At 50.3% G+C, this 6,628-nt stretch overlaps 1 long non-coding RNA gene across 1 annotated transcript; it reads right to left on the bottom strand.

Annotated features, from left to right (window-relative positions):
• Positions 1–1,284: 1,284 nt before the first annotated feature.
• On the bottom strand, positions 1,285–6,185 carry LOC109498432. The gene is made up of 2 exons (XR_002155268.3): positions 5,027–6,185; positions 1,285–2,358 (listed from the first exon to the last, which is right to left on the bottom strand). It is a non-coding gene; the product is annotated as an uncharacterized LOC109498432 (long non-coding RNA).
• Between the last annotated feature and the right edge of the window lie 443 nt (positions 6,186–6,628).

Genomic DNA, 6,628 nt, shown 5'->3' with positions numbered 1-6,628 from the left:
AATTGCTTTCAAGAACCTCATCAGAGTAATGACCAAAGCTGCTATGACTACTTTTCAAAAATGGAAACCAATTAAAAACCTGCCGCGGACAAATACGACTGAGAGTCGGCTCAGAGCTCTTAAATGGTGCTGAAGTAGGCAGGCTTCAGAGTCTTAAAGATGCAGGCATTCCTAAGAGAGGGTGACTCAGAACGTTGGGTCAGTGCTGCCTTAGCAGACGCTCGATGCCAGGACGATGTTTTTACCTCGTCAGACATTTCAGTTCTTCGGCGTCTGAATCTCAGCCCTGCCACTTACTAGCTGTGTGATCTTCCCTCCATGAGCCTCAGTTTCCTCACTGTAAAACGGGGATGAAAATAGTCAGCAGAGACTGCTGATTGCCAACCCTAATAACCATTTTCACCTTTCTCCTTGTGAACAAGACCCCAAATTTTAGCTGGTTGTATTTTCGCCATGAAGGAAAGAACTACCACCCCTTCCTTCTTCCTGTGGCTTGAAACAAAGATTTGATACCTGGAGCTGAGGGTGTGATGCCTGGAGCTCTAGCAGCCATCTTGGATTCAAGAAGAAATCTTGAGAATGGAAACCATGGCCGAGGAAGCAAAATGAGAGCCCCCTGGCTCCCTGACAACACCAGAGCCTTCCCTACTTCTAGACTTCCTTTATGTGAAAAGGAAATGTTAGCTTAGTCAAATTTATCTTGTTTTTAAGTTTTTAGGTCATACACAGCCCCACTTAATCTTGGCTTGTGGTCTGAGCGCCTGGGTGGCTCAGTCGGTTGAGTGTCCGACTCTCGATCTCGGCTCAGGTCATGATTTCACGGTTCTGTGAGGTCGAGCCCCAAGTCAGGCTCTGCACTGACAGCTTGGAGCCTGCTTGGGAGTCTCTCTCTCCCCCTCTCTCTCTGCTCCTCCGCCAGTCACGTGTGTGCATGTGCTCTCTCTCTCTTCGAAAACAAATAAATAAACTTTAAAAATTGTTAGCTTGTGGTGAGGATAATGAGACATATACATAAGTCTTCCAATGAGATATTGAGTGCATTTGTAATGGGACCAGAACTAGCGGCTGGTCACTCCACCACATAGATGGGATGAAGCAGAGAGTGATAGGAAATGCTTTAGTCATTCTTAAACATCTTATTGTAACTTAAAACGTACGTTTACCCACTCGTATTTTGAGTAATTGTACCTAACTGGAGTTTTGCGTGTCTTACTAGAATTCCACATGCGGGAACTCACCCTTACTAAGTCTTGTACTTAAAATGAAGTTGTTTCTAGACAGCTCTATGTACACCCTCGTATTTTATTGGTTGCATTGCATGTAATTACACTGTATCATTAGAATAGCAGGCACTACCGGTATAAACGGGTTTGGGAACAACAGTTGCCCCTTGGTAAGCGTGCAGGTGGCTCTGTGATGGAAACTGTGAGAACGTTCTTGGGAGTCGCCTGGTGACCATGAACTTATGGCCTGCAGTGGCGGGGCCAGTAGGGTTTTAGAGTAGAAGAAGCGTGTCGGTGAAACGAGTCCCACCCACCACCAGAGCAGGAGGGAGCCCATACTACCATAGGCCGATCACACACCATGCCCTATACATACGTGCTTTTCATTTAAACCTCATAACTGCTGAGTTAGATACTTACTATTTCCATTTCACACAAAAGGAACCGAGGGTCAAGGGTTTTAAGTATTTTGCCCCAAATCACACACAGTCGTGGGGCAAGGATTTCAACGTTCATGCATCGGGCTCCAGAACGTCTGCTCCCTCCTCTGTACCATATGTCCGCTTATAGGAGGGAAGAAAGAAGGGTCATCCCACAGAGCTGATCCAGTGCCTGGTCGTGAGAGAGGACTCTTGGCGCTCTGTCTTAGAACCGTTGGCAGCCAAAGTTGACAGCATGTGTGGGACAGTGAAGCAAATCCTATCTTTACGGGACGTGCGCTCCCACAAACCACGATTCAGAGGCATCCACAGCCGGGGACACGGCGTGATTCCTTATCACGAGCGGCCCTTTTGCCCGACCTCGCCTTGCCAGCTGTTCAGGTGGGTCAGTGCCTGCGCCTCACCAGTCGCGACATATTTTGACTGTCACCTCTGGCCAATCCTAACACCAAACACCAACAAGCCACGCTGCCCAAGTGGGCTCCAGAGAGATGAACTAAAGCAAAAGGGAGGTGAATCCAAGGCCGAACTCCATTGCCCTGGGAGAGTATGTTTGGAAAAGCCGTGTCAAGCAAGCAGGGTCCACCCAGGCCATTCATTCCTTCAGCGGATGCTCTCTGGGCACAGAATTGGCTTCAAGATACTCTGCTCCCAGGCCACTTAGTGAGGCAGTGCCTACTGTTAAAGACTTCAATCTGGGGAGACAAATAGACAATGAAAACACAGAGCAGGGGGCACCTGGGTGGCTCAGTTGGTTAAGGGACTGACTTTGATCATGATCAGGTCACGATCTCACAGTGCGTGGGTTCGAGCCCCACGTCGGGCTCTGTGCTGACAGCTCGGAGCCTGGAGCCTGCTTCAGATTCTGTGTCTCCCTCTCTCTCTGCCCCTCCTCTGCTTGTGCTCTCTCTCTCTCTCACTCTCTCTCTCTCTCAAAATGAATAAACATTAACATTTTTTTAAATTAAAAATAAAAATAGGGCGCCCAGGTGGCTCAGTCGGTTGAGCATCTGACTTTGGCTTGGGTCATGATCTCACGACTCGTGGATTTGAGCCCCAGGTCAGGCTCTATGCTGAGAGCTCAGAGTCTGGAGCCTGCTTCATATTCTGTGTCTCCCTCTCTCTCTCTCTCTCTTTCTCTCTCTCTCTCTCTCTTTCTCTGCCCCTCCCCAACTTGTGTGCGCACTCTCTCTCTCTCAAAAATAAATAAACTTTTTTAAAAATAATTAAAAAAATAAAAATAAGAAGATAAAATAAGAAAACACAGAGCAGGAAGCAATCAGATTGAGGTGAGCCCAAGGGGCTGTCCAAATAAGAATAATTTCCATCATCCGGGTGAAGAGAAGAGGGTTCCCAGGAGGCCTCCAGAGGAGGCAGTGGGGCTGAGCCTGGCGGGAGAAGACGCCAGCAGGGAGGCAAGGCTGGTGAGGAGAATGGGCTTCTAAGCAGAGAGCACAGCTCATGCAGAGGACCTGGGCGTGTGCAGGGGCAGAGGGAGAATAAGAGGAGGGAGTTGGGGTCTCCAGAACTGCAGAACCCTCCCAGGATGGTCCTAGAGGGCCTGGCCTTCCTGCTTAGCCTTTGCTCAGGGAACCTCTGTCTGCCATGTTCCTGGCTGCTCTCCCTCTTCTCCGAGCCAGATTAAGTCTGGTTCATCCTGATTTCAGCTCAGAAATCACTTCCTCGAGGTCCTTCTGTCTCCCCTGCTCCATAGGGGAAGAAACTGGGGCTTTTCCTGGGACTAGCACAGGGCCAGGGACACACTAGGCTTACAGTACATATGTGTTGAGTGAGTGACTGAGTGAGTGAATGAGTGACTGAATGAATGAATGAATGAGTGGATGAGTGAGTGGATGAGTGGATGAGTGAGTGAATGAGTGGATGAGTGAGTGAATGAGTGGATGAGTGACTGAGTGAGTGAATGAGTGAATGTGTAAGTGAGTGAATGAGTAAATGAGTGACTGAGTGAGTGAATGAGTGGATGAGTGAGTGAATGAGTGACTGAGTGAATGAGTGAGTGAATGAGTGAGTGAGGGAATGGGTGGGTGAGGGAATGAGTGAATGAGTGAGTGAATGGTGAGTGAGGGAATGAGTGATGAGTGAGTGAATGAGTGAATGAGTAAGTGAGTGAATGAATGAATGACTGAGTGAGTGAATGAGCGAATGAGTGACTGAGTGAATGAGTGACTGAGTGAATGAGTGAATGAGTGACTGAGTGAGTGGATGAGTAAGTGAGTGAATGAGTGAATGAGTGACTGAGTGAATGAGTGAATGAGTGACTGAGTGAGTGAATGAGTAGATGAGTAAGTGAGTGAATGAGTGAATGAGTGAATGAGTGAATGAGTGACTGAGTGAGTGACTGAGTGGATGAGTGAGTGAATGAGTGAATGAGTGACTGAGTGAGTGAATGAGTGGATGAGTGACTGAGTGAGTGAATGAGTAGATGAGTAAGTGAGTGAATGAGTGAATGAGTGAATGAGTGACTGAGTGGATGAGTAAGTGAGTGAATGAGTGAATGAGTGGATGAGTGACTGATGAATGAGTGACTGAGTGAATGAGTGACTGAGTGAATGAGTGAATGAGTGACTGAGTGAGTGGATGAGTAAGTGAGTGAATGAGTGAATGAGTGACTGAGTGAATGAGTGAATGAGTGACTGAGTGAGTGAATGAGTAGATGAGTAAGTGAGTGAATGAGTGAATGAGTGAATGAGTGAATGAGTGACTGAGTGAGTGACTGAGTGGATGAGTGAGTGAATGAGTGAATGAGTGACTGAGTGAGTGACTGAGTGGATGAGTGAGTGAATGAGTGAATGAGTGACTGAGTGAGTGAATGAGTGGATGAGTGACTGAGTGAGTGAATGAGTAGATGAGTAAGTGAGTGAATGAGTGAATGAGTGAATGAGTGACTGAGTGAATGAGTAGATGAGTAAGTGAGTGAATGAGTGAATGAGTGAATGAGTGAATGAGTGACTGAGTGAGTGACTGAGTGGATGAGTAAGTGAGTGAATGAGTGAATGAGTGGATGAGTGACTGATGAATGAGTGACTGAGTGAGTGAATGAGTGAGTGAGTGAGAGAGTGAGGAGACAGACCATCTGGAACACTGGGGGGGGGGGGGGGGGGTGGGGAACCAAGCACAGAAGCTGATGTGTGTGTCCTGAAGCAACCGGACCCCACCAAGGGTTTCGGAAGAGACGAAGAGACCGTGGATGAGTGGAGGGGGCTAACTCAGAACGGAGCTGAGGGCGGGTGGGGACGGGGCCTCAGTGGGAAGGGGTGACCCGTTGGAAGCCTGGTGAAGTAACCCTGGAAGGCAATGGGGGACTTGCTGGCTGAACGATGGCGACACGTGCCCAGTGCTCACCTGAGTCAGATGCCGGGCTGGCACTTCGCACGCGTGACATCATCGAATCCTCGCCTTGACCCCACGAGGGAGACTTGTTACGTTATCATCCCCTTTGAGAAGCTGATGAAACTCGGGCCCAGAGGAACCCAGACCCTCGTCGCGTGGCTCAACAGGGCGGGGCCTGGGCCCGAATCGCCACCCGCCCGGCTCTGCTACCAACGTGCACTTCAGGGCAGGCTCGTGGGCTCAGGTGCGCAAGGAGCTGAGGGGGGGGGCACAGGTGCCGGGCGTCCGGATGTCTGGACCCGGGCTGCGGGTGGCAGGACTTCACCCCCACCCCTCCCCCTCCACCCTGTTGGCCTTCTGGGTGTTCGCCTCGCTCGGATGGCCCGGGGACTGAGTTGGAGTCGGAGAGCTGTCCCTGGGAAGAGAAACGGTGCTGGCCTGGCTCTCGGCTCCTTAGGAAACACCGCGACCGGCCCGTCCAGAAACGCGCGCTGGGCCCCACCAGACGGCGCAAACAGAAAGCGTGTTCGAGCTGCTTCCCAGCACACCCTGCCGCAGAGCCTCTACATCTGCATGCAAATGATCGCAGCGCGTTCAGACAAACAATGTTTACATTTGGAATCCAGCTGTCAGGAGAGAACAGCCGATATCAGGTGCTTGGGGGCACCTCCGAGGCGTGTGTTCAGAGTTCAGAAAACCTTGCGAGCCCGCACTGTTGAAACCGTTTCCCCGTGGAACTTTCAGACTGAAGCTTCTTTGTTCCTGCCGGATGACTCATGAATGCCCTTTAAAAGAGAACGAAACAGACGTGTTTTGATGGGGAAAATACATAAAGAATGCAGTGCATTTTTCCAAACGGCAGTCAGACCATCTAATTTAGGCCATCAAGGACAAAACCGGCCGAGACTCTCCGGCTGACCTTCCTTTCCCGCGAGGGCCTTGTCGTGGGCCTGGGCTCACTGGTGAGGAACATACTGACCAAGACGGGAAAAGGAAGACCAGCTTTCCCAGAGCTGTTCGTCTTCCCGGGGTTCCACTTGAAAAGAGGCTTCCTGTTTTTCTAGAATGTTGTTTTTCTGGGTGCAAACCATTTTCAGCAGCAGCGTGATGTAATAATCGTCCAAAGATAAGCACACTTATCTTGTGCTGAACGTGGTCTCTGTGCAATGACTCCTTTCCTTCTTAGAGCATTCCAGGTGAAGAACCAAGGCACAGAGATGGTGAGACACTGGCCCAAGATCACACAGCTAGGGTACAAGCCAAGAGGCCCGGCTACAGAGTCTGGGCTCTGTGAGGTGGAAAGGACACTCCCCATGGAGTCAGGAAACCTGCCTGTGAGTATGGGCTCTCTCCCTTCCTATCTGTGGGATCTGAGTCTTGGCTGTTGGAGCGCCCCTAGCTTTGGCCAGGGGCGGGGGGGGGGGGGGGGCGTGGATATTTCCAGGAAATATGGCTGGTATGCATCGACCCGGCTCTCTTCTCTTTGCCCTCATCAAACTGGGGGAATCCCATGGTGTTGGTGTTGATAAAGGGAACCAATTCTGAAATCAGAGCAGTGGAAGCCACAGGAAACAGCCCTCTGGCACAGGTCCCCGGGGGAGAGGGAGACAGAGA

The sequence above is a fragment of the Felis catus genome, chromosome A3 (genome assembly GCF_018350175.1).
Source record: "Felis catus isolate Fca126 chromosome A3, F.catus_Fca126_mat1.0, whole genome shotgun sequence".
Taxonomy (NCBI): domain Eukaryota; kingdom Metazoa; phylum Chordata; class Mammalia; order Carnivora; family Felidae; genus Felis; species Felis catus.
Note: the sequence above shows the minus strand (reverse complement) of the source record. Positions and strands in the feature narration are given on the sequence as shown.